The 26890-nt window shown below is 25.2% G+C and overlaps 1 protein-coding gene across 5 annotated transcripts in view; it reads right to left on the bottom strand.

The window, feature by feature from the left end:
* LOC129616265 (neural-cadherin-like) overlaps nucleotides 1–26010 on the bottom strand; it is a 310117-nt gene extending 284107 nt beyond the window's left edge. For 4 of the 5 annotated variants that reach the window (XM_055531823.1, XM_055531826.1, XM_055531828.1 and 1 more), the window contains exons 1-2: nucleotides 25874–26010; nucleotides 24744–25177 (exon numbers count right to left, since the gene is read on the bottom strand). The gene's annotated coding sequence lies outside the window, so the exon portion shown is untranslated. Of the gene's footprint in view, nucleotides 1–24732; nucleotides 25178–25873 lie in introns of all 5 variants that reach the window. The other variant, XM_055531824.1, reaches the window with a different exon arrangement.
* Between the last annotated feature and the right edge of the window lie 880 nt (nucleotides 26011–26890).

The raw sequence follows: 26890 nt of genomic DNA, 5'->3' as shown, positions 1-26890 counted from the left end.
AAAAAACTCGCGATATTAATTAAATTTTAAAATGTAAGGTAAGATCTTAGCAAAATTGATTTAAAATTTTTAATCTTGAATATTTTTATGGGCAATCCGTATCAATGTAATATGGATGCAAGGTATGGTATGATATGAAACAAGAATAGATATAGATGACCGTGACAATTCTATAAAGGCAGCACGAATAAATGTAGGAGATCATTAACATACATTTACATATCGGGAACTATACACATACAACCTCCAGCAACTCAGCTGTAAGCTTAAAATAAGTTTTAATTAAGATCTAAAAATGTAGAGTCAAATTAACAGACATACTGGCACCTTCTTAAATATCGTTCCTTATACGTTTCTTTAACATAGGGGAATTTATTTTTAAAGAAAATTCGATCCAATCATGTACACTTCATGTAATTTGACCTTATCGGTAAGAAAACGAATTAAAAGAGTCTAGTTTAAATGAGTTAGAATAGAATATATAAAAGGACATTAGGAAACAACAAATCAGTGGCAGTAAAAAACGTTAAAATTTTTTTAACAAGGCCCCATAAAACTAAATGCGCCAGATTTAAATAAAAAAATCTACTAACTTTATTTAATGAAATTCACCTTAGGTTAGTTACTCCAAAAGTTACTGAAAATCTTAATATCGGAAGGTATTCTTTTGAAAACGTGACTTATTTCAAGCATGTTGGTGTGGTTTTCTCAAATTCAGGCGACTTTTCGATTGCGATAAAGGAGAGAATCGGCACCGCTAACAGGGCCTTTTTTACCCGAAGCTCTTAAAATGGAAACTTTTAACTAGGTCAACAAAACTAAAAATATACAAAACACTCATAAGACCTATTCTTACTTACGGATGCGAAGTATGGAATTTAAAATTGGGTGACTGTAGGATGCTCGTAATTTTTGAAAGAAAAATTTTATAAGAATTGATGCCAACACATATCGAGCAAGATACACTCGTGAACTGGAGGCATTATTACAACATAGAACCATTGTTCGTTTAATAAAATTGAGGCAAATAAGTTGTCTGGGCCACATCATTCATATGTTAAACGAGGCTGTATTGAAAAGAATCTTCAAGCATCACGAGCAAGGCGTAAGGGCAAGAGGCGAGGAAGCTTTGGCTCACAGAGGGTTGTAAAGCTAAGCAACAACAACAACCTTAGATTAGTTATTGAAAGTTAGTTATTCAAATTTGAACAATAATGTAGTGGTTATGACAATAGTCCCATAGCTACAATTTGTAAGTAATTATCATTGAATTTTGTTTAAGAATTAATCTAATTATAAAGAAACACCTTGCGGTTCTGAATACAAGTACGACAATATTTTTGAAATAAGAACAAAATTTTTGAGATATACAATTAATTACCAAATTTAATTAAGAAATTGAGTTTATAATTTGTATTCGTTAATTAATCATATTCATTTTAATATAATTGGATGCTTTTGATTTCCAGTTGGTTCCAGGTGCTTTATATAATCAAATATAATAGAAAAATAGCTATAGTCTCAACCCTATATATTATTAAAACACCATTTAATATTCAAACGCTCATTTAATATTCCATACCCAAGCTCCACTATTCGACAAACCTGTGTACACAATATTGTTTATATAACAGGCAATATTCTGTACACAGGTTTGTACGGAATCTATTTAACATAACTTACGTACATACATGTATACAACACATAGGATAAGAATTACTCCCGGTTGAAAACAATTTTTTTTTACATATTTAATTATTTATTTGTTTAAAGCACTAAATATATTCATCACTTCATGCTATACCATATATTATATTTTTCCTAAAAACAAATTATTATTGTAATCAATGCCTGAGAAAAGGTAACAATATTTATGTAATATATTTTTAGTCCCTCATATTTTCAAAAAGAGTTAAAATTAACTTGTCAATTTTTTAACCGCTATAATAGTTATAGCTATACATAATACACTTATTAGTATATAGAAATTCTTATAAATTAGAAATTTTTCACTAAAATCAAACAATCAACTAAAAATTTAACATAATAACCACCATCCAATTCAATAACCTTCGGGGTACAAAATTATATCCATAAGTAGTTTCGTAAATATTTTTACAAGCACAAAATATTGAGATTGAAAATTTAAAGGCATATTTCCCAGATGCTTTGAATGAGATCGATTGAAAGTTGGTTTTTTGTTACCAACCGCATATTTATGCAAAATATTGTTTGTTTTCTTATTTTTTAAGCCCAGCATCCCGTCGTAATCAATAATGATTGTTTTGATAAGTTATTTTAACACTATACACGCGATTTTTATTAAAAAAAAAAAAAACAACAAAAAACAAAGAAAAAAAAATGAATATTTAAAAATTCTACTTATTTTCTTGAAGCTGTGTAAAAAAATTTGTTGTTTTTGTTTTTTTTTTTTTTTTGCATATTTTTAACTTCTATTATACTTTTTTGATTAAAAAATATGGTAGGTACCTGGAATATTTATATTCAGATCACGGTTCTATAAAATCTTAATGAAAAAATTCTCGATTTCGAAAATTTGAATTGTTATGAAAGGATTGAAGGGATTATTACATGTATGAATGATTTTTGAATTCAAAAGCATAATTCTGGGGGCATTTCGTTGTTTAAGTAAGTTTTATCGTAAATTTTATATTGCGGTTTGATCATTTTAATTTCGAACACAAAATCAAATGTGTTCGAATTGAATTCGGCAATTCTACAGAAAAAGTGTACAGCAGGTTTTTTAACATAACAGTCGTGTAATTTTAACATAACAGTCAAATGTAACAACTATTTGTAACAACTATACTGTACAGTTCCTATAACGCATTAAATGAAACGCAGCAAAAATTAACATGAGACCTGCGTAGGATGATATTATGATGATTTTTTTTTTTGCATAAAAAATTAAGTATATTGCATATTTGCATCTTTTATTCCAACTACCGCCCTAACATGTCTGGGTACACAAAACGGCCCGATACACAAACCGACCGAGAGAATTTACTCAACAATGGCTACTTTCATTTTATTTCTTTTGTTAATATTTTGCGTTTAAAAATTTTTTTTTCCAATCGTCCTTCTTTTTTTACGACGATTGGTTCTTTTAGCTTTTTTTTTGTACTTTTCATTTTTTACAATCTTTTCTTCTGAATACTAATAACTTTATTTGCTGCTGCTGTTCAATGTTAACTTGTTATTAATAGAAATTGACGTTTCGAAGGAATCGCCTACAAAAAAATCAAACAATAAAAAAAGAACAACAAAAATTAAAAAAAATTACCATCTCAATTTAAATTGAACCTCTGTTATTTTCACTTTAAAATAAGATGTAAATGATTGTTATACGAGGAATAACAGCGAGAAAAACTATAATTTTCATGTTATTAATAATCTCACTTAACAAAAAATAAATATAGTTGTTAAAAAAAATTATGTATACTAGCGAAATTCGCGCGAAATTATTTTAAAATGCATAGCGAAAAATACTAAGTAAGTTATAAATCAATTTCATAGCCTTATAATTATTTAGCATAAACACAAAAAGACTGTAGGTTGTACAACAATCTAGTTTCATTTTATAGCATTTTTATATTAGCATAACAATTTGTAAGACTATAGTCTGTATTTTTTTTGTATCAATAATAATGAAATTTTCTATACTTATTAAATAAAGTTATGAATTTTAATTTATTGGTTTTATGAAATTCTAAAATTTTAAAGTCTTTGTGCAAGTTATGTGGAATTTGAAGTAATTTGAAGAATTTATTTAAATTTTTAGAAGACTATTAAGAATCTGCAAGAAGATTTCGTACTAAAAATAATTAATTATGTAACATAGGAAATGCAATCCAATTGAGACGTTAATAGACGCTCGTTTAATGATGCCGGTACGGTTTACTTTCATTTTATGGATTGTATAACTGTGATGACCATGAACGAAAACTCAAAAAAGATATTGTTGCTATTTCCCCAAGTTATTTATGTGTTGTCTCAAACACTCCTATGAGACAAACTGGCTTTTATGAAGCTGAATTCGTTTTTGTAATCAAAACATCACAACTTCTGAGAGAATTTATTGAGGTTTTCCTCTGCACCTTTTTAGAAGACCTTTAAAACTTTTCGACTTTTATGATCAGATAAGTTTTATCTGAACCTGAATTGCCTTCTTAAGAATCCCTTGAAAATTTGGATAACATTTTTAACCATTTTTATATTTATAATTCGTTTTAAATTGCTTCTTGCTGATATTTTTCTATAGAAAATTCTTCGATTTCCGAATTTTCGCAAAATTTTTCCGTAATTTTAATTTATAGAATTCTTAAGGAGTTCTTCTTCGGCATCCTATACAACCAAATCCGGGCCGGTCTCGGATTTAGTTGTATAGCATGGCTCACTAAACGAGTTTTTAGATTTAGTTAAATATTTAACTTATATTTAATTGATACGCGTAGGCAACCCTCTCACTTCAAACGTCAAAAAAAGGAAATGTCTTATCTAGAATATTTCAGGTGTATTTCCAATGAATATTGGACAAAGAGTAAAATAAAAATCAATTGTGTCCTTCATCACTAAAAATTTCCATTTAATTTACTTAATATCCAATAGAATTGTAATATTTTATAACAGAATTGTGCTGAGTTTGTAGAACGCATACTCACATACAAACGATTTTTAATTACAAAAAACTTTCAAAATATATGCAATAAGTTTTGTGACCACATATATAAAGGTACATATACGATTTTCAAGAAATATTTAAGAAAAAAAAAATATAATCTTTAATAATCCTGCCTGTGCGAAATGGATAATCACGTCTTCATAGACTTATTTTTCACACCTATTGTTCTATTTTTTTTTCCTTCTATTTCAATATATTTTAAAACTTTTTCATATATAAATAATACAATCCTGAATTTAATCCTATTTGATTATTTCTTAGAATATTTTCTATAACCAGACCTACATACATACATACATATTATGTTCATATAAAGAATTCTATACAAATAATAATAATATTATTGAGTAGTGAAATATCACGGTACGTATGTAGTTTTGTCGTCACAAAAATTTGAATATTATATGAAAAAGGTAAAATATATACGAAAAAATGGGAACCATCGTAAAGTTATTGTGCAAAAGTAATAATAATGTAATATATAGAAGCAAGTAGTGGGTATGTAAGCAAATTTGTTTGAAAACGTTCAAAATTTATTGTAAAGATAATCCCTCGAATTTTCACCTCATACCCTTTTCTTTTTTGTTTTTTAAGCACAAAATAAAAGTGTGGACGAAAAATGGCAATTTTGTAGACCTGAGAAGAGCAACACAAATAGTTATAATGTATAATGTATATACAGGGTGATTTATTAATTTTAATTATTTATCATCAATCAGAGAATATTAATAATCTGAGGGCTTTCCTAAGAAGTATATGCATGAATTGAATATAAAAAATTTTACGCTACCCAAGTTGTTTTTACCTATAAGGCTGTAACTATTTTACTAAGCTTTTAAAGTGCAATATTTCAATGTAATGTTTTTGCTTTATTTTGTGGTGAATATTTCAACGTTTGTCTGCGGAGATTATCATTAACACAATCCTGTGAAAACTTGATGAAACTGCAATTTATTTTTGAGAATTCTATAAAAGCAAAACTATTCATATGATTGAACTCAGTCTATTCACTATATTGTTGAAAATTTGGCAACGTTTTTGAATACACTAGACTTGAAACTTTTTTTTAGGAACGATATACTGTAATAACGAAAAGGCTTTGGCTTCTTGAACTGGAACGAAAAAAAAATATTCTGTACAAGTTATTTACAATTCACAATATTCTTGAGAAATATATAAAAAATTTTCCAAAATCAGAACTTCTTGCCATTCTGTTTTATTTTTTCAAAACATTATTAAAATTTTTGTGCCGCGGAAATCATTCAGATTTGACTCAAAGATATACAAATAAAAATCACATCCATTATTAATCATATTTCAAATGATTGTAAGCACTTACTTATATACCCTGTATGTGTAAATTTGAGCATATACACAAACATCAACGTACATTTACATACATACATACATATGTATGTATACATATGTGAAAATAGAAAATAAATAAAATAATATAAAAGCCATTCTTAATAATATCCTTAAAATAAAGACGATGGTGAGGACAACAACGACGACGACGGCAACAACATTGACGGCAAAAGCGACGCACCCACCACCACACATAATACAATTTATTTGACTTTTCTTTGTGTTTTTTTTTTGTTTTGTTTTTATTCTTTCTTTTCTATGAAAAATGTAAAAGGAAATTTTTAGTATTTGCTTTGACATTTAAGTCAAAGAAAATTTTTAACAGGGTGAGAAAAAACAAAAATAAGAAGATTTTCCCTTTGTTCATCATAATTTTTTTCCAACATTTTATTTTGTTTCCTTTTATGTCTAGAAAATGAAAAACAAAAAGAATTTTTTTTTTCCATTTTTTTTTTTGTTTTACATTGTGTATCCAGGAATTGAATAAGGATAATAGTAATAATAAGGAATACGTCGTATGTATATAAAATAATACGTTTTGTATGGAACACAAGAAAATAAATAAAAAAAAAAAGGGTCTAAAACCCAAACCATTCAATAATACTGAAAATGAATTGAAATAAAAATAGTACTAAGGCAATGTAGGATTGCAAAAATGACATAGAATCTAGGTGGTTTTTTTATATGCCATATAATATAGAGTATGTTGTAAGAATGAATATAACAGGTCGCGAGAATTGTTTACATTATTAAGGTTCTCGTTGTATATAATCTGAAAACATACAGTTCTGATGACTCCTGTTCTATACAAATAAAAAATGAAGTAAAAACAAAACATTTTTACATTTTTTTTTTTATTTCCAAAAAAAAAAATTCAACAGTAAAATATTATTTTGCAAAAAAATTTTATCTATCTAATATCATTTGTCATTTCATTATTGTATTGTACATTGTTATACGGATTTCCTGTAATTTGTGACATACGGTACAACAATTTGTAAATGATTGTGTTAGATTCGAGACGATTTTAAAATGCGTGCATAACATAGTAAAACTATGATTTTTATTTGAAACTCATTTGATTCGAATATAAAACATATCATCATACATGTGCATTAGAATACTCAAAATTTATGTTTGATAAATGAATTTGATGAGATTTTTAAAAGTCAGAAAACAAAATGACTTTTTCAGGTCGTAAATATGTGGAATTGTTTATATCTTGCAACATCTACAACTATTGAATATTTTTTTACATAAAATGTCTAGGAACCTTTTGTTTTTGAAATTTTTATTTATGAATGAATAATCATATACGTACGTATATTTCATAAAATAATATCGCCATTTTGATATTTAGGAAAGAATTCAAATAATTTCAAATTAAGCAAGCATAATTAATTAATCTAATTAATTATAATTTTTTTTTCTATTAATAAACTAAATTTACAACCCCCATAGAATTCAGAGTTTTAATCAATATAATAAATTATGTTTATAAAGGCCAAACATACAATTTAAATAATGTATATTTACAATTCATTATACTGAGAAAAATTTGTTCCGTTTAGCAATTTTCTATATACATAATAATATTAACAGTTAAATTTATTTTAATTTTTTTTTCTTAGTATAATAATTTAATATAGATCGGAACAAAAACATTTTTATAATTAATATTGTAAATATTTATAAATAGTTATCAGAAATTTCTTAGATTTGCTTTTGATGCAAAATTTCTACTTGAATAATATTATTATTGTTTACAAAATTATTTTGTCCTCAATATTATTGTTGATATATAAATATATAGATGGCGTTTCTAGTTATTGAAAACAGAAATTTAATATCAGAATTTTAGAACATTTTTTTTTATTGATATTACAAATGAAATTATTTATATAAGGGATAATTTACTCTTTTGAATTTATTTTTTAATTATTTCTGATTCGCTAAAAAATTGATAAAGAGCACAATTTCGAATTATTTTTCTCACAATTTTCTCAATATTTTTACTAACTTACATAATAATTTTGAGTATGAAGCATAAACAATAACAACAAATGGGTTTAAGTTAAAATTTTGTCAAAAGTCGGACTTGCCTTGCTGCATCTTCGGACTTCTTAAAAATCACCCATTTTTCACTAAAATCCTCCTTACAACATTAATTCTTTTAACAGAATTAAGACTTCAAAACATGGAAATTTGATTTTCTTGGAAACAAACTAGGCATATGTAAGCCAATCATTAAGTTGAATAAAAAATGTGGCCCGTTAATGATAAATTTATGCAAATACCTGATCAAATTTATATTGCATATAAATAATATTTTTCTTATTCACAATATACGAATATCCTTTTCTCTATATCTAACACATTCTATCTTATATACTTACTATTCATATTTTTGCCTTTTATTATATATACAAATATAGTGCATACTATATAATATAAATTATAGTATGGACATTGTGTATACTTACACGTATAATTACTTTTGTTTGAATTTTTTTTTTATTTTTCATTATTTTTTGAATAATATGACATGACACAAGTCCTTTGTAAATAATCTACTCTATTGTATACAAAATATTCTCTTGAATCATAATAATAATTTATGTTAACACATTTTATACTCACACCATAAATTTATAAAATCAACGACATTTTTTGTATATACATATTATATGAAATTGTTATATGTATATAGGTACAGTTATATTGCATACCCATAATAATAAGTAAGTATGTAAAAGAAGGCGATTGTAGTCAATTCTCTAACTTTTCAATAATATCTAACTAGGTATAGAATATTAAACAAAATTATAATTTTCATTTATATAGTACAGTTTTAAAGAAAATGCAAATAATTGTATATAACAAAATAAATGCAAGAAAACAAAAATATATGTTTGTAGGGTTACCCATGGGGTAAATCCAAATTTAAGTGATTTTCAACGACAACAATTTAATTAGAATATAAAATTATCGCTTGTCCATTACACAAAAATTTATTGTCCCATTGTTGACCAATTTTCAATTTGAAAAATGAATTTGAATTCAATACTTAAAAGTGGTAAAAAAAAATTCTGGAAATACGTCAAAAAGATGAAAAAAAGTGTGTGGTTGTGGACTCAAACTCGAATTAGAAAACATTTAAAAACAACAGAGGAGGACCCGATCCCATAAGAGCAAATACAAAATCATTGTTAGGTAGGTAATACGAGGCTTATTATGAGCTACATAAATAATGCAGTTGCTACATTACTAAATAGAATTTAGAGTTGCTTAAGGGTCAAGAAGATAAAATCGCATTTGAATACCTATATTTAATTTAACTCGACTAGAACTCAATTTGTTCGAATTTCGTGGTGGAAATCTAAAAATAGATTCAGTATTGCAATAAATACATAAAAATTCCACTAAATTCATATTTTTACTCGAATTTCTATGAAATTTTTCTAAATTCCAAGTGTAGCTCAAAATTGTACTGTAAAAGAATTGGTAAACTAATAATTTGACTTTGCATTATTTTAAATGTAAATTTCAAATTGCAAACATTAAAATCGTTTCCTTTTCCCTCTTTTATCCCTCTTTTGAATGTGAAATTACTTCATATTCTTGCACTTGTATATACAAGAGTTGAGTATCTACACTTATCTTGATGTACCATTTTTATTATGATGTCCTTTAAATTCTTTTCCGTTTCTTTTCTTATTATTTTTTGTTCATAAACTCCTGTTTTAAAGTATAAATATTCCATGATATGTGAATGTATTTCATATAATCCCCATATATATATATATATATATATATATATAGTAAACTGTAATGTATTTCTATATCTATATCTTATAGACGTTAATATACTAATATTTTTCATTTACAACTTATGACAAACATACGCGATAAAAAATAATATTTCCACCCAACCCAAAAAAGCATTTATGAAAAAATAGAGTACAATGAACTTTTTTAATTGAAACTTTTCTTTTATATAAAATTGAGAATTTATATTATATTTAATTGGAAATAAAAAGTAATCAGAGCAATTGGAGGATATAAGTTCTTATCCTCTCTGTTCTCACCTTAAAATGTTGATATTACAATATAATAGTAATTATTATATTGCTGTAGTAAATATTATTAAATTAAATAAAATTAACTGTTATTGTTATTGGGTATAGTTACGATATACGAAAACGACTTTGCAGATTTTGTAACTCACACATACATTGGTATAAAATATTATGATGAAACATATACAAAGTAAGTTCTATGAATTTTTCTCTGTGTATTTACGTAATATTTTAAATTTGAACTCAAATATTTGCTCAAATTAAAAAGTTTTAAATATTAATAAACTTCTTTTTCAGCTCTTCCGATAATAGCATTCTTATGACATTATCCTTGTTAATTATTAAAGGTATGTAAAAGTTATCCAGAATTTCTCAGCTGTTATTTTGATGTAAATAAAAAAAATTTGTCAAAACAACGGCATTCTTATTCGAAATATTTGCAGCTAACTGAAATTTTTTGTATAATTGTACATATGATCTATTGTAGATTGTATATTGCAAAGAAGTGGTAACAGTGCACCGCGATCAAAAAGTATAAAGATCTTTTATGTGCCCCCTGCACTAAATGTGGGGCAAGGCCCCACAACACCTCCTCGAGATCTAACCTCCTGATGAATTCAAGTAACTTTCCGGGCCTGTTAAACTGCAGCTCCGCCAAAATGAACGGCTCAGCATTCTCCCAGAAGGTGTATCGAGGCCTACTTGCCCTGCCGCAAAATCTGCAAACAGCTCCATTTTCTAGGCTCAGCCCACTAAGGTGACCCCCTAAGACTACAATGCCCTATCAAGATACCAGTAAGAATTCTCAGCTGATTCTTGATCGTATTTTCTAAGAAGCTCCTTGGCCATGATGGTATATTGATTTTCTATAATTCTATATGTACACTTATACTACACTGTAGAAAGTTGAGGGAAGTCTCTATTACCCAAATATATACTAATTAATGTAGTGGAATTACTTTCTAAAGCACTTTAAATCCATAAGACAAATCCAGTATCAGGGAAATGTTCTCTTGTGTTTATTGTAAATATTACCTTTAAATTTACATACCTTGAAACAAACGTTTCTGAACTGTTAAAAACAAAATTAAAGTTATTTTCAGAATCTTTTAAATAGACGCTATGGCCCTCTTGAAATCGAATTCTAAAAATGTCCCCTCGAAAACTAGTTCGGTCATCAAGATTAAAAAGACTTCTTGATTTCTATATATTGTTTAAAGGAATAATCTGGATTTTTTTTACCATAAAATTCATTGTCCGAGGAAAAACCGAAAATAGGAGAATATATATTTATATTTTGCTATTTATTATGTCAATCGAGGTTACTGCCACGTGTTTAGCTGATTTTAGTATGTAATTACTATCAGAAAATACCGATAAATTCAGAGCTACAGTAAATTCTCAAATTGGAAGAATAGGTGAAACCTTTATAGGTAAAACCAAATAATTATTTTGATATTCCCGCACATACGTTTGAGTCCCGAGATTCAGTTGTTTCAACCCTTTATTATATCACTTGAATCTGTTATATCACTTGAATCTGTATTTTTTCTACTACGATTGCAATTTTTCGATTCACTCCTACCTTTTTTTATGATTTTTTTTTTTAAATTTTCCAATTTTCATTTCTTTTCCTCAAATAAAATTCTATTTTTTTTTCTCTGCGTCTCCATTTTAAATCCAAGTAATAAGTAAGTATATTTTCTCGGAAATATAAGTAAGTATGTAGGTATACAGTTAGCATATACTCGTATAGTTGAATGAAATGAAATTAAATAAATTTTTTTCAAAACAATTTTTAAGTTTTTTTTTTTGGTTCTTTTTTTCTTCCCAAACAATTCCTTATTCTATTCCTTAATTTTCTATTTTTATTTTTTTGCATTTCATTGCCAAGTCTTTTCTTTAAAGTAATTTTTCTTCTTTCAATTTTTTTTTCTTCTTCTTGTTTTTTTTTTTTTTTGCAATTTATTTCCTTTTTAAAATGTCAAAATCTTCTCTGTACATCAGCGAAAAAACAACTTGAATTTTTCCATAGAACATACGGGGTTACCATACTTAATATAAGACATTGGATTTTACGTATGTATATATGTTTGTATATATGTTATACTTTGGTAGGTATATAAGTAACTAACTCAATTGTTAAAAAACACACACCAATACATACAGAATTCGTTAAAAAGAAAATCAATTAACTTAAGAAGTAAGAACCAAAAAAAAAATACAAAATGCGAAAGAGAAAAAAAAACGCCATAAGGGAAATGAAGAGTAATACAGGAATAACAGAGGAAAAAAAATGATAAGAATGAAAACAAAAAGAAGAATAATATGACAATAATAATAACGGTAAATAAGCTGCTAACAGACACATAAACGTTTCCTTCAATTTACTTTCCTACTTTCAATATATAATACGAGTATAGATAGAGGATTACAAACGTTCATACGTCCATATACAATCACTACCAATATATACTGAACAAACAAAAATATCCATACAAGATAACAAACCAAAAAAAAAAACAATTTATATTTTTCTTCTTGTTCTTCTTTTATATTTTCTCATTTGGTTTTCTCTATTTTTTTTTTATTTTGTTAAGTTTTTCGTCTCCTTCTTTATAAGTTTGTATTTAAAGGACTACATTTTGTATATATACATATATACACTTTTATATTTGAGGAGCGCCAAACTTATCAAGTCACAAACGTATAAACTTCTGTTATACTGCGTTATATCTGCAATCTACATATAGTATAAGAGATTGAATTCCTTGATTTTTATATTTTTTGTTATTGTTTTGGTTTTTTTTTTCTTCTGTTTGATTTTCTTATTATTTTTCCTCCCTATAGTCTTTTAAATGAATGAAATTTTTTTTTTGTTATATTATAAAAAAGAGGCCCGTAAATGATAATACATTGAAAGTAATATTGAAATTCTTGCACTTTTATACACATATTATAACAGTTAAACATACTCAAACTTATGCCATATAAATATAGATTTTAATAACAGTTATATAATATGGAGAATAATGGTACTTTATAATGTTATATTGTATATCTAGTATGTACACTTCATCATTTCATATTGTATTTTTATTTGTTATAATATCTAGTACTTTTTTTTTAAGACGATTTTATGAAAAATTACAAAAAAAAAAATCTACTTATTAATTTTGTTCTGTCCGTCCGTCCATTAATTTGCATACTTTTTTACACAAGGTTCAATATAGAATGGTCAAAAATTCAGTAAATTCTAGAAATTATCGAAATAATCTAGAAATTTCGTTAAAACAAATTCAATCTAAAATTATTCTTTCACCTCCTGTATTATCCGAATTCCGTATTAATTTTCTGAAAATTGACAAAATTTAAAACGAAGACTAAATTATTTTTTTAAGGAATACTTAAACCTTGAATACTTGAAGGCAAATGTGCTCCTTTAAAAATCAAAGGTTTTCTCCGAATTTATTACTTAGAATCTTGATTTACTCTTCAAATTATGCATGAGGGAAAAAAAAAACACCTATGTATTAATAATATATAATATAAGTACATATTTGAAATATGTATGTGGATATAGGTATTTGAATATCTTATGCATATCACTCGTATTTATATACCAACACATAAATTTAAATATATGAAGTTATGAACATAAATTTTTTATACTAGATCCATTTAAGTAAAGAAATAAATCAAGAAAACTTTAAGAACAGCAAACAGGAAAAACAGAAAAAACAGTGACAAAAAACAAATAATACATATTTTTTTTTCTCGCTATGTATATAAAAGTATGCATTCATAGCATACTGTTATATATATTTAAATGTTATATACACGGATTGTGTCTATGGAGACCAATCCTTACGGTATTTCTATATACCTATACGTACATGTGCATAAAACCAAAACAAAAATCAAATAAAAAAGTAAGTATACTTAGACTTAATATTATAAAAAATCTTTGAGAATGACAGCGGAATAACTGATATATTATATTATGTATAGATATTGTATGTAAAAGACAAGATGGACACTTGAATATTTATACTTCATTTACACAAACACACATACTTAAACTCATATACGTTTTTCCCATGAAGAAAGTGAGACGAAGGAGGAAGAAGGCTGTTCTAAATTTGTAATCTGTAAAATTTCACTTACAACAATGTCAATGTTTATGATTTTGACAAAACAAAAAAAAAAAAACAAAAAAATGAAAAAATGAACACGAAAATCCCATAAAACACTAAGTAATGATTTTACATGGCTAACTATATTTTCATTTTAGTATTAAAAGGTACGAGTTTAATGGAATTTTTAAATGTTTAATGACATCTTTACTTAAAGATATTAACATTAATAAGAAAGGTAGCAAAGCAATTACTTGAAAAAGTATGTAATATAAAAATTGTGATTTAACAATGTCATTTAAAGTTTTTCATTTTCGTTTTAAGTTGAAGTTGTCAGTAAGAGTTCAAGTAAATTACGCAATTCGGCCTTGCGAAAATAAAAATCAAACTATATTTATTCCGAATCAAGAACAATCATTTTGTTCTTAAATGGCACATGCTTCTTGACCTAACTTGTGGACAGAGAGTCTTTTTAGAGCTTATAACATAAGTCTCTCATATCTCTAATTTTTTATCCAAAAAAAATTTCAGTTTCCCAGAGATTATTTTTGAATTAATTGTTAATCGGCCAGAAATTTCTATGGATAATTTGGAGTATATAAGAAAAATTTTTCTAATTGTTTCAAATATTTTCCAAAATTAATATAAAACGGGGAAGTATTCAAGTTAATAATATAAGTAATAAAACTTTTAGGGCAAAAAATTTTAATATTTTATTTACAAAATTTTTAAAAGCAAATTAAAATCAATCTAAACTATAGTCTATAAAGTAAAGCTCCCCCACAATTTTTTTTGTTAAAAGGAAAACTTCATAAGTATATTCTATAACATTTGTCTATATCTTATATGTATGCACCTACGGATCCAATACAAGCTATACATACAATTCGTACCGAAATTGTGCACCAAAAAACCTTATGGCAATATTAAAAAGGTACAGCTAATAACAAAATTCTATAATAATATACGAGTAAAGATTTTATTTTAATCCTTGATTATTTTTATAAAGCATATACATAGCTTTAGATATTAAACATACAAATAACGAAACTATGAAGGCATAGGTATATAAAAAAGAAAACAAATTACAAAGTAAGTAGTTATCTTTTTAAATTTTATATATAACAAACTTATTTTGAAAGCTTAAATCATGACATTTGTATATACTTTAGGGAATAAATGTATCAGATTCAAAAGTATAAGCAATAAAGCATTTAGAAATAAAAATTTTATTAATGTTAGTTCCGCTCCTCGTTGTTCCCGAATTCATACATTTCTATGCACTACATATATTCGTATATATGTATGTATGTATAGTTCTGTTAATTTAAGGAAATATATTTAAGTATATTTAATTTTTAAAAATAAACGATACTTATAGCTTTTTATACTTGCGTTTAATTGGGTAGAGCTCCAATAATGCGCATTAATCAAATTTTGACTAAATTAAGATGTGTGTAAGTCTCTTTTATATGCCTGCTGTCTATGTCTGCTGTCTATACCTGGAGGAGGACGAAACGGTGGAGCACTTATTGTGTGTGTGAGGCCGTGGCTCGTCTGCCATGGAGAGGCTTCTAGGGCCAGGGAGAGGGAGAAGGTCGGGATGGCTTTGTCACCCCAAGAGATATCTCGCGGCCTAATGTGGCTACTATACTGTAGTTTGTCAGTGGTCTTGCTATAGAGCTAATGTCGATGGGGTTGGAAATCACAAAAGATCCTTAGGGGTGACGTGAGGGCTTAAGGACCTCGGATTCAGACGGAAGGAAAAAAAAAGTCTCTTTTCTAAAATGTTCCGATTAGGAAATTAAAAATTTCGATTCCGAAGATATCAGATTTCGAAACATTCCCTCAAAACATCAGATTGTTAATTTTGAAATAAGACTACAACTGCAAAAGTTCTACATTATCTAATCTAGCGTGTATATCCGTAGATTACTTAATTTTTACTATATTTTTAAATAAATAATGGTTACCATGGCAAAGATAAATATAACAAGAAATCAAAACTAACAAGAATAAGATGAAATTATTTCTAAAATATGAAATTCTAGTCATACTTTGGTCTGTACAAATGTTATGTTATTATGTAACTACAATATACATACATACATATATTTAAATTTCCTTCATTTTGTATAAGTAAAATTTCAGAATATTTCTACTCACAAACACATACACAAATGGAAAACTGTCCTATACACAATTATACAAAACTTTCATTTCAATTTTTTTTTTGCTTTATAAACTTTTTTATATAAACTGTTATACACACACACGCATACGTATATATAACGTTAAATCGAAATGAAATAACAAAATCAAAAAAAAAAAAAAACAAAATGAAACTTTTCTAATGTTTTATATTTTTGTTTGTTTTTTCGTTTTTTGTTCATTTTAAGAGTAAGAATACTGTTATTCATATTCTATTATACTGCACCTGCTCCTTCTTATATATTTAGCTGTTTTCTTAAGAAAAGAGCAAAAGTAAATGGCGAAGTTATAACTATAAAGAACAAAAAAAAAACAAAAACAAAAGAATCAAAATAAAAAAATTATATTTAAAATAATGGTATATAAAAAGAGGGTATTAAGGACTATAGAGTATATATATGTGTATATGTATATAGGGTATAAAAGGTTGTTAAAGTTAAAAAGAGAAACAGAATTATAGTAATTTCTATATTTTATGTATAATACAAAATTACAAAATACTTAAATGAAAACTATGTTTCTAGCTTCAAAGTATATTATTATATGATTCTAAAAATATTATAAAGAAATAAGAAAAACACAAATTTATGAAAATTTAAAGGAGCAGTAAAAAAAAAATAATAATAAGTAAGTAAAACAGAAGCTTCAAAGGAATTATAAATAAAAGGTACAATGTTCCCATTTGTACCTAAAGAAAAGAAAAACATATGTTTGTATTACAAAGAATTCATGTTAATTTTAAAGTTAAGAAAAAAAAATCATTTTTTTTTATTAAATATTATTAAAGATTATTAAAAAAATATACTTATTATGCAATCATATAGACAAATAAAGTAAATATGTACATAATTATGTACATACACATAAATGAGTGCAGAAACAGGGAGTAGTTTTAGCCTTATAACTATGGGAAAAATTTTTGTTGATCAGAAAATTCTTGAATTAAAATAATTTATGACAGCATAATACAAAATCTTTAAATTCCAAAATGGCGGAAATATTAATATATTTTTATTAAGTCAGATGCAACTGGTGAAGCCTTTTATTTAGATGAAACTGTAGACTTTGGTTGCAATTTTAACTGTTTACACATTTTAATAAATATGTACAAAGCAATTAAGTTGACACTTTAAGTCTAAACAATATAAACACTCTATTGAAATAATTTACTGATTATTGCAAAAATTTTGCATAAATTTAGGAGAAATTTTATAATAATTATTTTTTTTTGAAACAGTTATTCTGTTTATATTAAAGATTTAATTAAATTATGCCAATGAAATGAATTTAAATAGTATAAGATCGTTTTCTTTAAGATTCATGATTTTATACAATTTCTAAAGAGCTCATATTGTAGAAGAAATATGGTAATAAAAAATGACATTTCCAAAAAATTTTAAATTGAAATTAATTCGAGTTAGAGAGATAAATACATTTTTGATTTCATACGTGTTGCCGTGCAGAAAAATAATTACTATAAAAATGTAAGGAAAATCCGATTTTTCATAACAATTATTAATTTAAAACAGTGATTTCCAAAGTAGTCTATATAAACCATCAGGGGTGCATGAAAACCTGCTAGGGGTCTACGAAAAAATTAAAATTTAATTAAATTAATTTTTTATTTAACTTTCTCATATCATAGACCGTGTACCTATGCTACTGTTAAAAATTGAAACCTATCAAAGAAAGGAGCAGGAGGGGATCTATCAAAAATTAAAAACGCGACAAGGGGTCTACGAGAGAAGTTGAAGTTTGAGAGCCTCTGAATTAAAGATTAATATTTAACTTTTAAAGATTTCTGATATTTAATTAATCATTTCTTATGATAGTAAAATTAATTTTTAAACATTTTTAGCCGTATAAGTTTACAAATTGCCGAAATTTTTCAAAAACTATCCCTTTCCTTTTCCATATTATTTTTATATTGTAATTATATTTGAAGAGATGTGAGAAATTAGAAGTATGTATTGATTTTGTTCTACAACATTTATTGTTTGCTTTGAAATACTGAACAGACAGAACGAAATTGATTTATTTGATTTTTCATAATATTTACAGTTATACATAATTATATATAATATTTTATAGGGTAACATAATAATTGCACACCATAATACTTGATAAATATTATGAAATCATTTTGATAAATTCTATTCGATTTAAAGTGTCATAATAATAGAGTAATAATAATTTTTTTACATAATTTCCAACATCAATATTAAAAAATTTAACAATTGTTTTTTTTTTTATTTACATTCACAGCTCATAAATTTTCCAATTATTATTATGTAAGGTGAAATTTTTTATATTATTTTTTCTTTTTGTTTTTCCACAAGAAACTTTATAAATTATAAAACCATATTTTTCTTTTAGAAAAAAAACAAGAATGAGAAATAAAATACAAAATGTCTATTTTCTTTTAACTTTAATTTAATTTACTGTTATTTGCATACAAAATATACTTCTATATTACATACATGTGTACCTGTATGTACCTGTGTACTATATAAGTAACGTTCTGTCATAAAAATAACTTTTCTACTTTACTTTATATTATCGTTTTTTCCATATCGTTGTTATTTTGGCTTTTATACCATTGCTTTTTTTCTTAAAAATTATTAAACTAACCAACTACTCATTGCTACTCGTATATATAGTACGGACATAGTACTCGTAACAAAACAAAACCTTTCATACTTATAAGTAGAAAAGGAAAAATTTTCATATTTTGTATTTTTTTTTTTTAAGAACTCCGAAAGAATAATATAAAGCATATTGTAAATAATATCAGAGTATAGGTATGTGCACATTTAAAAAAAAAACAAATAAATAAAAATTTCTCAATTTTTCCATATTGCAATAATATTACACTCAGAAAAATGCAACAAAAAAAAAAAAACAAAAAAAAAATGAATAAAGTTCAAAGATCTCAAATAATTTTATACTCGTATGCTATATTATATTGAGGCCTTTGAGAGTCATACATACCCGAGCATATACATATACACTCAAGCATATTTTAACAAAAATAACAAAATATAAATGTTATACACACATATATACACGTATATATTTATATGTTAAAAAATAATATTATTTTTATTTTCTTTTTTTCCTATTTATTCAAGTGTATTGGTCAGTTTTAAATTTATAAACATATATTAATGCATGTATGTATGTATACATATTTATAATGTATGAATATTCAAGTGTTATACTGTATTATTTTAATATTTTGTATGTTTGTTTTTTTTTCTTGTTTTCTTTTTTAATAATAATTGCAAATATAACATTGTTTTTATAATTTGTAATAATAACAGAAAAGTAAAAATATTATAATTTAAAGGGTATAAGTATGTATAACATACAGATTACATATATATATTTACAAAATGTATAATAAAATTGTAGAGTTTTTCCAAATGCAATTTATATACAAACTATTTATACGTTTTACATAAACTTTAGACCTTATACTTTGTTATAATATGAAATTACTTAAATTTTAAAAAATTTCATTTTGTAACTTGGAAAGATTTTTCAACTAAAATTTATGTATGCTTTAAAGTATTTTTTTTTTGAAATAGTAGATTTTCTGAAAATTTGGTAAAAAAATATTTAAGGGAGTCAGTTAATGGGGTTTAACGGGGGTAGTTTGTTTTAGTTGGAAAAGAGAGTAATGTGGCTTGTGTACATACTAACTATGTTATACAACATTGTTCGGTTATTAGTAAAATATTACAATAAATTTTATTCAATTGTACATTATAATAGTCTTGCATATAACTGGAAGATTTGGTGAAAAATATGTAACAATTCAGATTTCAATTAATTTTATAGAATTCATTGGAAAACCGATAAAATTTTACCTGATAATTACTAAAAAATTTTAAAATAAAATAAGGTTCAATGATTAATTCCGTTTCATATTCCAACAGAGAAATTATTAACACGTAATAAAAAATACAGTTTCAATATTTCAATTGCATATCGTAAGGCAAATTTAAAAAATATCATTTCATAGTATTGCGTTCTCGTATGTGTTCTATCATTTATTGACATGGCAATATAATCACATTTAATTAAATAAATCTATTATAGGACTTCATTAAATATTCTATTAAAATTATTTTGTATTATTAGAAACCGTAGTACTTTGATGTAGAGGGTAATGGGTAAACAGACGAAAGTGCTAGTGAAGAGGACGATAATGTTCTATATAGTAATCCAGGTCTTGAATTTCTTTTCGGTCACAAAATACCAAAGAAGAACTTAAGAAAGAAAATTTGAGAAATGAAAACATTGTAATGACGTAAACTTGTTCGGTAATAAGTGAGTACAGAAGCTTAATAAGAAAATTATATAGAAATAAGATGCAATTGAATAATTTTGGCAATGGATTTTCATTATATAAATTTTCGATTAATAAATTTTCCAATTCTTACCCAGAGTCCGATCATTTTGTATAAAACAGAATACTAGAAATACATCTACATTTTGATAATGAATTTTATACCTAAACAAATTTTTCATCTATACAAAAAACATTTTGTCCTTGTATTTTTACATAAATTTATTTAAAGGATATTTATGTACATATTTTTACCCAGATCCATTTAAATAAGTGTAAATAACTTTTGTAAATGATACTATAAAAAAATCTTGAAAGGAATACATACTCACATATTCATATTCACAATTTATATTAAACTTTTATGAAACAAGACTTAAGAATATCTAATTTATGGTAAACTTGATTTTTTCTTTTAATTTGAATTTAATTTATATTCATGACTTTTTTTTATACATACATATATGATGTACCTCATATAAAAAAATAAAATTAAGCCATTCTACATTTGTTGTTACCATTAAAGGTGAGAATTGTTGAAAAACAAAATTCCTACATGATATAAATTTCTTAAAATATTAAAGTATAAATTACAGTAAGAAAAATTTTTGAGAATTTAAAAGAGAAATACGTGAGCTTCTAGTGTTTTGAATATTCGAAGGATAGCGAATATAAAATTATTAACCATTCACAATTCGAGTGACTTAAGTATACTTTTTTTCCATTAAAAGTTGACAAGAAACTTTATACAGAACGGTTTGGTATCCCTTTTAGGTATAACCTTCTTCTTCATTATACACAAGTACGTACAGAATGATAATTTATATTTTACTTAAATGCAATGTAATCGATATGCGTAACGATTGTTGAAATTTAACGAGAAATGTAACAAGATGGGTAAAAATGGGATGCTTCCAAGGTTACAGCGTGGATAACTTCCCATTGCTTTTCTATAAAGTTATAAATCTAGTGCTTAAAATATAACCCTTAGAATAAAAAAATAGAATAGAAAAAATTAAATTTCATAAATGAAATTTGCGAATAGGAAATTTGGAATTAAACTGTATACAAATACATGCTTTATACAAAATATTTCCATATAATATTAACGTTTTCTTATAATATTAACTAGAAGTATGTATTTGTCTTAAATTATTCTTGATGCATATACTTACAATATTGGAATAGCTATGCAATCATGAATTCAAAATTTTCAAACTTTCAAACAAAAAATCGGGAACTAATTTAAAATTAAAATGCATATGATGTACAATATAAATACCACAAGAAAACTATTATAATTTACCTATGGTCTTGACGTTCTACCCTCACTGTCTCAGAACGTATAACACAGACATATGTGGTACATAATTACTCCGTTCATTTAATTACAGTATCACCCACGTAAATTTAAAGCGTATGCATACAATAAAATGGAATATGTGCATTTTCTCTATCAACTTTTGAAATTTTTTTATCAACCCACTGCTTAAAAATCTCCAACTTTAAGAACTTCTTTTATAATACCAGAAAAAATTTTACTTTAAAACTTCTACACTTTTAATTTAAATATTTTCTCTCCTTTTCGGTATTTTTAATTTCTCTCCTTTTATTTCATTTATACATACCATACTTACTACTACTTAAACAAATTTTGGGATTTATTATAGAGAAAATGTACCTTCGCTTAGGTATGAAAGGAAAAAAACAACGAAAACAAATAATTCAACAAAATTAACAGCAAACACACTTGCCTACACTTGCAACTAAACATCGAAAAAAAACTTTTAACATGCTTTTCTTTTGGGAGTTGTAAACATTCACACACGTTTTTCTATAGAAGATATAAGGATATATATACAAGAATGTGTATAATATTTATATAAGGGTTATTTTTCTACCCACATATTCACATAAACACATGGAAATTCTATGAAAAAAATTTAAAGCTTTCCATCTTTATTTTATTCACATTTTGTAGACAAAAATTCAAGAAAAGCTCTTAGTTTTTTTTTTTTTCTCAATTTCTTTTTTATCTTTACTCCCATTTTAGAATATTATAACGTACACATATATTAATAAAAACCCATACATAAAAAAAATTGGGTATGTATACAATTGGAAAATCGATCGATAATTTCTTCGGCTGCTAATACAATACTGCTTTTAACTACTACTTTCCTACTATAATTTCTGCTCAAATATTTAAGGTGACCATAATATATGGTGGTTTTCACCGAAAAAAAATTTGAAGTATATATTCATGTGATTCCTATACAACAGTCAATTAACCAAAAGATATTAAAATTAAACTTCATTCTTAGTGAACCTTTAGGAAATTTTTACAGGCATATTGCATTCAATTATAAACAATAGCGGATTACATAAAAAACTACTAAAATCTTCTCGCTTAAGACACTAATCAACACAAACGTAAAAGGTAGATGATGCCCAGCTTGAGGTTATTCTCGAGCAAAACCTCTGAAAGAATTGCATTTCGACCGAGAGAGTATTAGTCGTAAGCACGTAAAAATATGGCGAAGATCCATATTGCAATAAAATTGATGAGTGTAGCGCCAGACCTTAACCTTAACCTAAAGCAAAAATTTCTTTTTTCTTTCAGGTTTGTTAGGCTGTTGTAATACGGATGATATCGAGGTGGGAGGCTTGACTAACAAGCGAATGCAGAACTTTTTTTGTTATTTAAATTTATTATTTTGTCAAGTTCTAAAATCCTTTTAATATTTCTCAAAACTGCGACTAGCTCAATTTTTCTATTTTTTAATCTGATCCAAAGTTCCTCAAAGGATACATATATCTCCTTACCCTAATATTTTCGCCGCAAAATAACTAGATGCCTTTTCAATAAAAAAAAAAAATAAAAATATCCGCCACTCAAAACAATACACAATAAATGGTCACTTTTCCTTAATACTATAAAAAATTATGCATTATTATTCTTATAAACATACACATACATACAAACATTTAAATAATGTAGAATGTATTGTGCATAAAAAAAAAAACAAAAACAAAAGAAAGAAAAATTGTTTAGGTGTGTTGCCCTTAACAGAGAAAATACAAGAACAACAATTACGAGAACAGCAACAACAAAAAACGAAAATGAAAAATTTTGCAAAAAAAAAAAAAAGAGTAAACTACAACAAAATTTTTTTTATACAAAAATTTACAAAAAAAAAAAATTTATTTTCAACAAAAATATTAAAAATTTTCAATTTTTTTGTCTAATTTTCATGAAAAATTCACCACATTTCATTACAACAAATTCATAATTTCACCAAATTTTTATGTGAAAATTAACAGAAAACAAAAATTTTCAAAAAACGGGATATTAAAAAAAAAATTTCACATAATCAATATGTCGTCGTCATTTTCGTTATCGTAGTAGTGTTGTTGTTGTTGCTTACTGTTTATGTATTGTTATTGTTGTTGTTGTTGTTATTGCTGTCGATAGAGGAGGACATTTTTATTTTATTTTTATATTGTTTGCATTTTCTTTTACATATTTATTTATTATCACAGTTTTGTATTTTGTTTTCTTATTTTTTGTTGACAATCTTAAAATATTTCTTATTCACAATTTAGAATACAAAAAATTTAGAATTACTTATTTTCAAATTTTATTCTTTTAATTTTATTTTCAATATGCAAAAAAAAAATACCAATGTACTTTTTTGCTTAATTTACCTATTATTGTGTGTATGTGTTATACAGAGTCAGGTATATATATATGTACATAACTTATAGTACCTGTATATTAATTCCCTTTTATGAGGTTAGATTTAAATTTGGTTTTTCTTTTTAAATAAATAGCTACATAAAAAATAAATTATAATTCAAAAATATTTTTTATTTTCTTACTTAAAACTTACATTTTATTCCATATTCCTTTGCAGCAATTAAGGAAATCTATTCAAATATAAATTTATTAATCCCATAAATTGGAAAATTTTTTTTTTATAATTTTCTCGTTTTGTTTTAATTACACATTTCTATATTAGGCCCAAATAATTTATACTCTGTTTTATACGAAATTTATAATTTTTTGAAAATATTTTTCACACAAAATATTACTTATTTTGGATTACAAGAATTTCAATATTTTAGAGCCCCACTTTGAAAAGAAATTTTTCTCTTTTTTTTGCTTTAATTGCACACAAATTTTATTGTGAATAAGTAAATTTTTTACTTATATACAGGAAAATATTAAAATAATTAATTTTTTTTTTTCAAGTTATAATCTTTTGTATATTTTTTAAATTTTTTTTCCACGAAATTTTGCAAAATTTTTTGCTATTTAAAAAGCCTATTTGAATAAAAAAAAATTTTTTTTTTATATTAACATTTACTGTGAATATTATGAGCATGTATACATACATACATATATATGCATATACAAATAATTTACACTTATTTTAATAAAAAAAATATAAAAAAAATATTTAAATATAATAATTATTTTTTCACAAAAGGAAAAAAAAATATTTTTCGGCAATTGATTTTCGACCACCCAGAATACACTCAAAGAATAAATTTCAAAAAAAAAAAAATTATTAATTATATTTGAAAAATGCACAAAAATCGTATACGAAAAAAAGAAACAAAAAATAAATGAATTTTGGAGAAAAAAAATTAAAATCCTTTAAATACAAAAAAAAAAAAAAACAAAATTATTAGAAAAAAAAAATTAATTTTTATTAAACACAAATTTTTCTTGAAATTTTCTTCACAATTTTTTTCACTTTTCTAGAAAAAAACCAAAAAATAAAAAATTTTTTTTTAATTATTGTGAAAATTTTAAAAATTATTTTGACTTTTTCTTCTTTAAATTTTATTTTCTTTTCTTCTATTTAAGAAAATTAAAAATACACAAAAAAAAATTGAAATTTTTTTTTTCTATTTCTTAAAATTTTTTCTTTAGAAGGAAAATTGCTTTTTATTTTTACTTTATTTTTTAATTGTGAATAAAAATGATTTTTCTTTAATAATTTTCCACCATTACCGAATTATTATTAATTTTTTTTTTTTTCTTTTATAAAAGAAAATAGGAGGAAAAATTTTTTTTCTTTCTTTCTGACATCGATATTTAAAATATACCACAAAAGCAAATATCGACCTTAACTCGAGTAACGCAAACGCCACAATAATTGCAAGGGTTTTGAGAAATTGTTCAAAAAGCTTTTTGGTTTTTTCTATATTTTTTTTTTGTTTTGTTCTTTTTTTTGTTCTTTTTCGAAAAATTCTTATGGGAAAGAAAAAAAAAGAGAAAACAACAAAATTTTTATTATTGGTAGCCGTTATTTGTACATAATTAGCAAGTATAAACCAGGACTGTTGGTGTAAAAGAGTTGGTGTGTAAGATAATATTATATACGTTCATAAATTTCAATACATTTTTTTTTTTGAAATTCCCTCAAGGTAATTCAGGCTTTAAATGAATTAGGGGTTTGATATAATACGACAAGTGTTCGATAGATTTTAGTAAAGGGAAAGGTGAATGATTTTACTATTTTTCTGATCCGAAGTAGTCTTACTCTTATAAGCCACAATTGAGAATTTAGGAGATATAAATGTAAGATTTTTAAAGTTATTTATATTTGTACTATGTCTTTAATCGAAAAATTCTCAATGAGATTTGGAAGCTTCGTTCGGAAAGTCTTTTGAACATCGATCAAAAAAAAAAAATTTACAACCATTTTATCGAATTGAAAGTTACTCTTTACAAAAATCTTTACTAGAACCAGCCCCGGATCTACCATACATGCAAAGTAATTATATGCAATGAGTGGTAGAAGACAGAGGCGCAATTATTATGCGCAATGTCCAATATTTACTGCATATTATTCATTTATTTGAAGCCGAGAGAGCGCTCTTTTTGGAAAACGCGTAAGGCATCGAACAGGTCAGAACCGGGCCTGACTAGAAATATGCAACGTATTTAAATATTAATAGGTAGACACTAATTCAAAATAAAGTTAAATACCTTATAAACTTGAATTTAATATTTTTATAACAAAAA

Source organism: Condylostylus longicornis, unplaced genomic scaffold (genome assembly GCF_029603195.1).
Source record: "Condylostylus longicornis isolate FDR11 unplaced genomic scaffold, ASM2960319v2 ptg000166l, whole genome shotgun sequence".
NCBI classification, from domain to species: domain Eukaryota; kingdom Metazoa; phylum Arthropoda; class Insecta; order Diptera; family Dolichopodidae; genus Condylostylus; species Condylostylus longicornis.
This window is presented reverse-complemented; position numbering and strand designations above follow the sequence as displayed.